The 9432-nt window shown below is 49.4% G+C and overlaps 1 long non-coding RNA gene across 1 annotated transcript; it reads right to left on the bottom strand.

Annotated features, from left to right (window-relative positions):
- Nucleotides 1–697: 697 nt before the first annotated feature.
- On the bottom strand, nucleotides 698–4920 carry LOC146172272 (uncharacterized). The gene is made up of 2 exons (XR_014702598.1): nucleotides 3493–4920; nucleotides 698–2672 (listed from the first exon to the last, which is right to left on the bottom strand). It is a non-coding gene; the product is annotated as an uncharacterized LOC146172272 (long non-coding RNA).
- Between the last annotated feature and the right edge of the window lie 4512 nt (nucleotides 4921–9432).

Here is a 9432-nt window from a genome sequence, read left to right as displayed (position 1 = left end):
TTTGAGCAGATTGTGGTAATAAGTCTACGAAGCTGAAGATTGTTGGGCTGAGCATTCAACCATTTGGAACTTTGCGCGAAATTCGATGTAGAGACCTTGGTACGCCTTCAGTCTGAACATAAAGGGACCTGTCTGACAGGTAGCTGCTTATCCAGCTGAACGTGCGGCCTCCAATCTCAGCAGCTATCAGGGTGTCCAAAATGGCCTGATGTAGTAAGCGCCCTTGATCTCCAAAACAATGCTACGTCAATCGTTTCAAAGCCTGTTTGGTTGTGCACCGACATTACGAGGTCAACCACACTGTCGATATAGGAGGGGCCATGGTGAACCCCGATATAAAATTTGGAAAAATTTGGTATTACTCCAGGTACCATTCGACGCGTGATAGTAACAATTTTTCCATGAATTTACCGAAGCAGCTGGCCAGTGCAATTTTACGGTATGCCGCACGGTGTAGTTGCGATTTCCCCGGTTTCGAGAGATAAACTAGACGATTGGTCTTCCATTGTTTAGGAGCTGTGCCATCACATTGACGTTTTGTAATTATTCAAAAGATACCGTCAAGACTCATGGCCAATGTTAGATACTGCGGAGAATGTCACACTATCGGACCCTGGCGATGATGACTCTCTACAAGATGCCAGCGCAGCATCTTGTTCCTCTGTCGTGTTTTAGGCAAGACAACTGAGGCAGCATAGCCCAGACAGGAACGGCTTTATTCCGTGATAACGGAAACGAATGAAAATGTGCTGCGGTGGCTGGCGCAGCGCGCTTTAATAAGCCACCTTATCACAGTGGCAAGGGTGAGCGGAGAGAGCGTGGCTGAGGCGAGGTAGTTCCGCAGCTTTGATAACACTTCGCGATACCACATCCCTCAGCACTTATTTGCAGTTCAAAACAAATTCCTGTTCACGGCACATAGCGGTCGGGTGGTCTCCTCTCCCGAAGTGGGTACCGCCGTTCTGCAGGTTCTGTATCCGAATGGCGGTCTTGCACTCCAGCCTGTTGACGGGGAGACCGGCAGGACTCCGCTTGCTCATCAGATTCCGGGTATGGCGCCAGAGGAGCAGATGTGCCTTCTTCTGGAGCCATTCGGACGATGTGGTTCTTGTGGCGAACCCACTGAAACATACCTCTAGGAGTTACGACACTTAAGCGGTACGAGACTGGACCAGTTTGCGCCAAAATGGTCGCTGAAAACCATTTTTCTCCGCACTTGAAGTTTCTGACCTTTGCACTATCACCAACCTTAAAAAGTCGCTCTTTGTGATAGCATGACTTACGCCTTAAGGTTTGGTCAAACTGCTTAGCCGATACTTTTGATTGGATTGAAGGTTTTACAAGTTCCAACCTTGTGCGAAGACGTCTGCCAAGCAGGAGGAGTGCAGGAACTTCCCCAGTGGTTGTATGAGGAGTGTTGGGATACGCCAAAAGAAAATCAGCGATAGCTGCTGCTTGGATGATACGGCGCTGTGCGAACATGACGGGTGCCAATGCTGCGCATGTATTTTGAGAACGCGTCCGATGTGAATTGTGGACCGTTATCCGATACAAGCGTCTCTGGAAATCCGAAACGACAGAAAAGTTCATGAAGACAGTCAATGGTTTTCTCTGCGGATGTATCTTTCATTTCAAACACTTCTGGCCACTTAGAATGAGCGCCTATGACTATCAAGAGCATCGCACCTCTGAATGGGTCTGCGAAGTCGACGTGAACCCGTTCCCAGAGCCGGCTAGGCCACGCCCATGGATGAAGCGGAGCAGGGCACGGCATGTTGCGCTGCGACTGGCACGACTGACATGCACTCACTTTCTGTTCGATGTCTCTGCCAATTGTTGGCCACCACACGTAACTTCTCGCACACTCCTTCGTCCTGACGATTCCAGGGTGCCCCTGGTGCAGCTCCTCAAGCATGAACGACTGGAAGCGCTCAGGAATGACGACACGAGTTCCCAGCACCAGGCATCCTTGCTGCAAAGACAACTCCAAACGTCTGTAGAAAAACAGCTTCAGTAAGTCATTCGGAGCGCGATTCGGCCAGCCGCTCAAAACGTACTGCATGATTGCTTTGAGTACAGGGTCACGACTGGTCTCACGTGCTATTTCAGGGCAGTTTACTGGAAGCGAGTCAAAACGCAGAACGTAGAATTTATCTTCCGGTGCTTCATCATCATTGCCATGCAACGGCAGCCGCGAAAGGCAATCCGAGTCCGCGTTTTCTGCTGACGACTTGTACTTGAGCGTGTAGTTGTAGGCAGATAACAAAACGGCCCAACGCTGCAATCTCGCTGCAGCTATCGTAGGAATGCCTGTTTTGGGCCCCAGAACGGTGTGCAATGGCTTATTATCGCTTACGAGGATGAATGAACAGCCATAGAGGTAGTAGTGAAACTTTTTCACACCGAAAATTAAGGCGAGTGCCTCTTTCTCAATTTGGCTGTAGCTAGCCTCTGCCTTAGTCAATGTTCTTGATGCGTATGCTATCGCCTTCCACATACCATTTGGTAGGACGTGAGAGAGCACGGCTCCGATGCCGTATGCTGATGCGTCGCAAGACAGCTGTAGTGGCAATCCGGGCTCGTAGTGGGTAAGCACGGGTGGCATGGACAGCAACTTCTTAACTTCATCGAAGGCGTCCTCGCATTCCCTGCTCCACACCCAGGGCACATCACTGCGTAAAAGCCTGTTGAGGGGTGCGATTACACTGGATATGTTCGGAATGAACTTTCCATAGTAGTTAACTAGGCCAAGCAGGGACCACAGCTGATGCTTGTCCTTTGGCCTCGGTGCCTTTGAAATAGCTGCCACTTTGTCAACGGCTGGACGCACGCCATCAGCGCTTACAATGTGACCGAGGTACTGAAGCTGGTCCTTAAAGAACTGACATTTAGGCGTCTTCACTTTAACGCCTCTTTCTGACAAGCGTTTCAGAACAGCTTCGAGATTACGCAGGTGCTCTTCATCAGTCTTTCCCGTTACGAGGATGTCATCAATATAACATGCAACCACTTCGAGTCCTTTGAGCATGTTATCCATTATCCTTTGAAAGATTGCAGGAGCTGATGCCATGCCAAAGGGTAGGCGGTTGATGACGTACAACCCTTTGTGTGTATTTAGCGTCAAGTATTCTTTCGACCGTTCGTCCATTTCTACCTGCTGGTATGCTCTGTTGAGGTCAAGTTTCGAGAACTTCTTTCCTCCCGCAAGGATTGCAAAAAGCTCATCTGCTCTTGGAAGCGGATAATGCTCAGTGTCTAGAATTGGATTCAGGGTGACCTTGTAGTCACCGCACAGTCTTATCGAGCCATCAGCTTTAATGACCGGCACAACCGGCGTAGCAAACTTGCTGCTAGCCACTGGTGAGATAACGCCAAGCTTTTCTAGCTTCACAAGTTCCTGTTCTACTGCCGGACGTAATGCGAATGGCACAGTCCTTGCCTTCAAAAATCTAGGTTCTTAATTGTCTTTGAAATAAAGAGTAGCTTTATCACCATTTATCTTGCCCAAGTCTTCGCTGAACAGTTGCGTGTACTTTCGTAGCAAGGCCTGAAGTTTCTCCGACGACTCTTCGGTCGCACAAGGCAAACTCCTAACGGCGTTCAGCTCCCAGATACGGCTCCAGTCAAGCCGAATCTTTTGTAGCCACTCTCGTCCCAGAAGTGAGTGTCCGTCTTGTGGAACCACGTAGAGCGGTAGGCGCTGCTTTTGGCCGTTCGTTTCGACGTTGACTTCAAGCACTCCAATGGGCTTGATTACTTCACCCGTGTACGTGCGTAGTCGAAGACTGGTTCGTTGCGGGTGCAGATCTGGAAAAAGCCTCCTGCAGTGGTTGCGTGAAATTATCTAGACAGCAGCTCCGGTGTCCAGCTCCATCTGTAACGGTACGCTGTTAACTTTGACTGTCACCATAAAAGGCACTGCACGTGTGTCTAAAAGCAAGTTTTGTTTGCCTGTTGAATGAGCTTACTGTGAGCGTTTTCACACGTCGCGGACGACTTGTGCAAACTCGTTGAATGTGTCGCTTCTTTTGGCACTTATAACAAGTTGCTTGCGAATGTGGACAAGATGGTGCTCCGTGTTTGGGCGAACCGCATCGATAACATGGTACGGCCTTTGCTTCGGGAGTTGGCCTTCAGCTAGGCATTTTATGTATATCGGCATTCCTTTGCTGCACTACGTGCGCTTATGTCGCGTTTCGCACTGCCGCTTCAAAACACAAGGCACGCGCGACAGCTTTTTGGAAAGTTAGGGCATTATCTTCGGCAAATAAATGCCGTTGGATGCCGACGCAGTGCAACCCGGAGACAAATCGGTCGCGCAGTGACTGATCCAAGAACTCACCGAAATCGCATGTCTGAGCAAGGTGTCTTATCTCGGCCACGAACTCCGATATGGTTTCAGTTTCTTTCCGTGACCGGCGGTGAAATTTTGCTCTTTCGCCGATGACCGACGGCTTCGGAGACAAGTGATTGCGAAGTAGCGTTATGAGTGTTGCATAGGGCTTAGACGAGGGCTTATCAGGAATAGTCAGTGACTTGAGAAGTGCGTAAGTTTCCGGTCCGATCAAACTCAGGAGCACGTCTACTTTTAAGTCTTTCGGAACTTTGTTAGCACGCAAATATGCTTCTAACCGCTCTTCATACGAAAGCCAATCAGTCGTAGAATCATCAAAATGCTCAACTTGCCCGAAAGTAGTCATGGCGAAGGTGTTCCCGTTGCTGTAGATGCTACAGTTCTTGGTCTTGTGCCGAAAGTCCTCAGTGGGCGTAACACCGGCGCAGATATCCCATCCTCGTCGCCATTATGTCGTGTTTTAGGCAAGACAACTGAGGCAGCATAGCTCAGACAGGAACGGCTTTATTCCGTGATAACGGAAACGAAAGAAAATGCGCTGCAGTGGCTGGCGCAGCGCGCTTTAACAAGCCACCTTATCACAGTGGCAAGGGTGAGCGGAGAGAGCGTGGCTGAGGCGAGGTAGTTCCGCAGCTTTGATAACACTTCGCGATTCCACACCTCCATGGAGAAAGAACGATCCATCCGTGAATCCCGCGAAGGTGGGACGTCACAGCAATGCAGCGTTGTGGATGCGCTCTAAGCGACTGTTATTCTTGCGCCGAAAGACTAATTCTACCTCACTGCGTCTTTGGTGGAGCGCGAGAGATGTGAACGGGAGACGCTGAGGAGGCGATGTGCGAAAGCCACGAATGACACTCCAAACGCGTGATGAAGCCTTGCGTGGATCTATGTTTTCACAAAAAGACTTCCAGCGTTGTGTCTGTAGGGCTTGAATTCTGCGCTGAACCTTCTTATACGTGCGCCTTGCATCTCTGTAGTCGAGGTGAGACATTGTTAGTCTGTATTTACGCTCTGCCCTCCGAAGTTGTCGAAGTCGTTGTAGCTCAATGTCAAAATTGGGGCAGTTTGGAATTGGGTCAAATGAATAAGTAGCGTGTTGTACGGACTCCTTAATTTTTTCTTCAATACCTGTGGATAATCCTTCTGTGTAGGCATCCTCCATTCGTGCTTCAAAAAGCGTCCAGTCAATGCGCTGCATATGTTTGACTAAGGGGGATGTGGCACGGCCGGCAATAATCAGGTAAGTTCGGATATGGTCGCTGCCATAAGTTTCTACATTTCAAAGCCCAGGATACTGCTGATAACGCATTCCGCAGCAAATGTCAATTCCAAGCAGCTGCCATAAGTCACTCCACGTATATAAGTAGAGCTCCATCGTTTAGGCACTGCAGGCCATGGTCAGAGGCGAAAGACTCAAGCTTTCTCCCTCTAAGGTTCATCCTAGCACTTCCCCACAATGAATGGTGAGCACTGAAATCACCTATAATTATCCACAGGCTTGATGTGACTGCCATCAAAGCACTCAAACTTTCGGTGTCAAAGCGGCTTGATGATACCGAGAACACAGTCGCAAGCATAGAAGTGAGGTTCCGAATCTTCAGTGACACAAACATTCTGATTCTGGTAGTTAGAGGGAACCATATAGTGCGCACATGCAAGCTCGGGCCGAATGTACACGATGCCCTTGCTGGTTCTTCTGCGTGTTGGCGATGCAAATGCCTCATAACCAGATATTCGTAAAATTGTTGTTTAATTCATTTCACAAAAAACACAAAATTGGAAGTAATATTTGTAAACATATTGCTGAATATCTGAAATTATGGACTGGAGTCCACAGGCATTCCATTGAAAAATAAAGGCTTGCTTTACTTTATTTTGAAAAGATATATTCGGCGAAGCCAATGCCTTCCACTGTAAAGCTGCAAGAACCGGACGCAGTGTGTCTATTACTTGCAGTGCGTATTGTGCTGCTGACGTGCGCAGGTCGGAAAGAAGTGCATGCATGCATTCATCAGTGACGTGGGCATTGCGGTTACTTGTAGGTCTTGGTTACGGTTCGGAGAATGCGTTTTGGCTGGATCAGTCCTAGGCATTGGACGCTTGGAGTGCGACAATGATCCAGCCCCGGTGGTCGTAGAAGTTATGGTAGTGGTGGCCAAGTATTTTCTGGCGCAGCAGGTTCCTCGGTATCAGACACCGGGTTCCCTTGGTTTAGTATGATTGCTGGTGGAGTCGGAGCAGTTGCAGTAGCGCTTGGGAGTTTGTCTTAATGCGTATTTTCGGGTTGTGAGTTTCTTTGACGACATTCGTCGGCGCGAACGACATCGCCGTTCCTTAGCAGCAGCTTTGTGCGTAGAATGATCCCAGCAGAATTTCTTCATACAGGGCAATCTGTAGATGAAGAATCGCGAGGGCGGCGGCAGTTGGCGCACTTTAAGGTCGTGGCACAGCAGATGTCACCGCTGTGTGGCTCTGAGCATATCGGGCACATGATGGAGTTACTACACACAGCGCTCACGTGGCTAATCCTCATACACTTCCTGCACTTTAAATGGTTAGGCACGAACGGTCGAACTGGGTGGCGAAAGCGCCCAACCTTCATGTACGATGGTATGCAGTCACTGTTGAAAGTCGGCTTGATGCATGTAGATCGTCCTAGGCGCTGAACAAGGGTTATTGAGATGTTATTGGTTACCAGCTCGATTAACATAGACAAATATGCGTCACAGACGGCGATATGAAAGTTGTAAATTACCCCAGTCTTAGTTCCAGTCTCTTGAAGAGTATAGGGCGTACGCTAATATTCCGGAGTTTAGTGATGGCCGGACACACTGTCTAGTGCGCTTCGCTCCTTGACATCAGTGGCAATGACGTTTTTATAGGGGTTTATACTCATGTCGTTGATCCCTCCCGGTACTAGGCTAAACCATATATGGATATGGTTTGCCTTTTCAGGGGTTTCAAATTTTCCGTCAGTTGCTCTGGCACGAACTAAGATGTACCGGGACACTTCATGCTGTGAGGATCGTTGATGTACTTGACAAGGATGACTCCGCTTGTCTGCGCATCCTGCGCTTGGCCCCCTTACTGATGGCGCTACTTGCCGGCCGGTGCTTTGCCACCTTACTGATGACCACCTTACTAACTCCTCGACCGACCCTTCATCGGTCGAGCAGTCATCACTTGGCGCCGAGTACACATCAGTGTCCTGGCTCCGTGAGTCGCTCGGGTGGTAGATGCGCTTTCTATGGATGGGTGATGCCGACCCACCAGGTTCCAAGGGAGGCCTAGATGACACACCTTCCACCACAGTGACGAAAAGGGAGCGGCGGCTCCATGATATGGCGCAAATTATAAAAGAACTACAGAGACGTGAGTGCAGCGTTCTCATACAAAACAACTTCGTATAATATGATGTCTCTTTGAGCACAATGAGTCAGAAAGGAGTTATGCTATGGCTATTGAAAATGCTCTTTACGAGTATTACTGCGGGCTATTTGCCCATCAGCCTGTAAATTATGTCCAGTTTAAGGTAGAATGTCTCCCTTACAGACGAAAGTTGGTGATAAATTGAGAAAGATTTTGGAGCAACCATTTTCTCTTACCGAAGTTTCCAATGCAGTACACGGCCTTAACCCTGGTAAATAACAGCCCCTGAAGGATTGCCAGCTGCGTTTTACAACACCTAAAAAAAGAACCCATACCCTCTTTAACAAATGCCTTAAATGAAGCGTATGACATGAAACTCTTTTCAAACTCATTTTTACGCTCGGATACAGTATTATTACCTAAAGCATTAAATATCCTGTGGCGGTTTAAGAGGGGACGGTATTCCGCTCCACCGCCACTCCGCGGATGCAACGTTCTCGTTAGCGACCCGCGGGGTGTACAAAAGGGACAAGGATGAGGTACGGCTGATCATTACTACTCGCATGCTATTTATTGCACTTGCAAATAATACAGAGCATGCCGGCTATAAATCAACAAGGTTTCCCTTGGAAGGGGCAAGACTACGTAAGAAGGACTTCTGACTCACCGGCTGGGGACCGGGTGTGCGACTTCGGCGGTGGACATTTGCACGCGCCGTGAATTTGGCGGCCTTGATCTCCCGAGCGCGCCGCATTCTTCGGACAACACCATATACTATGGCGTCTGCCGTGGGAGGCGGCGAGAGCGTGCGGTATTACCGGTCGCTTGGCTGTTGGGGACCAGAAGACGGGTGGTCGTGCACGACGGGTAATCCCGTGTGCTCCGCGTACTCCGTGCCCGTTATCCCTCGGAATTTGCCGGGAGAAACGGCGGGAGACGACCGCTAGAGTTGCCGGCGGGATACAGAATCTCTCTGTTATCTTCTCGTGGGAATCCGCGTAGACGTCCAGGTGGCGCACCCATCGCTAGATCTCCGTCCCCCAAGGGGAGGTATTTACCTTCTCTTCTCCCAGCCTGCGCTGCCGCGACGCTCGCTGGGGTGGTGGTGATCGGTCGCAGCGAAGGGGGAGGCAACTGGTTTTGTTCAATCTTGTTCGCTCAATCTTGTTCGCTGCACGGCTGACATAACCTCGAGAGGTTATGTCAGCCAGCTCGTTTCCCCTGTTTCTCGGGTGTACGGCACCCGTATAATTTCCACCTCGTTTTCGTTCCAGTCCTGATATCTTAATATTCGGTCTGTCTCCTTGGATATCATCCCCCTCGCAATATTGTTTAGAGCGGCTTTGGAGTCACTAGTTCTGGTGGCAGGTTTGGCGCTGACCATTACCATGGCATTACCTGTCGTACCTGAGTTGTTTCTTTTTATCAAACCGGACAATAATGTTTTCCCCAAGTCGTCAACGCCCACGAGTGCGAAAGAGTTGTCTCCTTCGTATTCCGCCATGTCTACATAAAGTGCCTATTCAGAAACTTCTAACTTGGCCTCAAGCGCCTTTGCTCTTTGCTCTTCTCCTCTTTCATGACAAGCAGGGCGCATGTTTTTTGGTAGCGGTTTATTATTGAGTGCATTCCACACTTCAGTCGGCAGGTTTACTTGAGCTTTTCTTTCCTGGATTCTATCTCGTAGTCCTAGGTAACCCCGGATC

Source organism: Amblyomma maculatum, unplaced genomic scaffold (genome assembly GCF_055883805.1).
Source record: "Amblyomma maculatum isolate TAMU_Amacu unplaced genomic scaffold, ASM5588380v1 scaffold_13, whole genome shotgun sequence".
NCBI classification, from domain to species: Eukaryota; Metazoa; Arthropoda; class Arachnida; order Ixodida; family Ixodidae; genus Amblyomma; species Amblyomma maculatum.
This window is presented reverse-complemented; position numbering and strand designations above follow the sequence as displayed.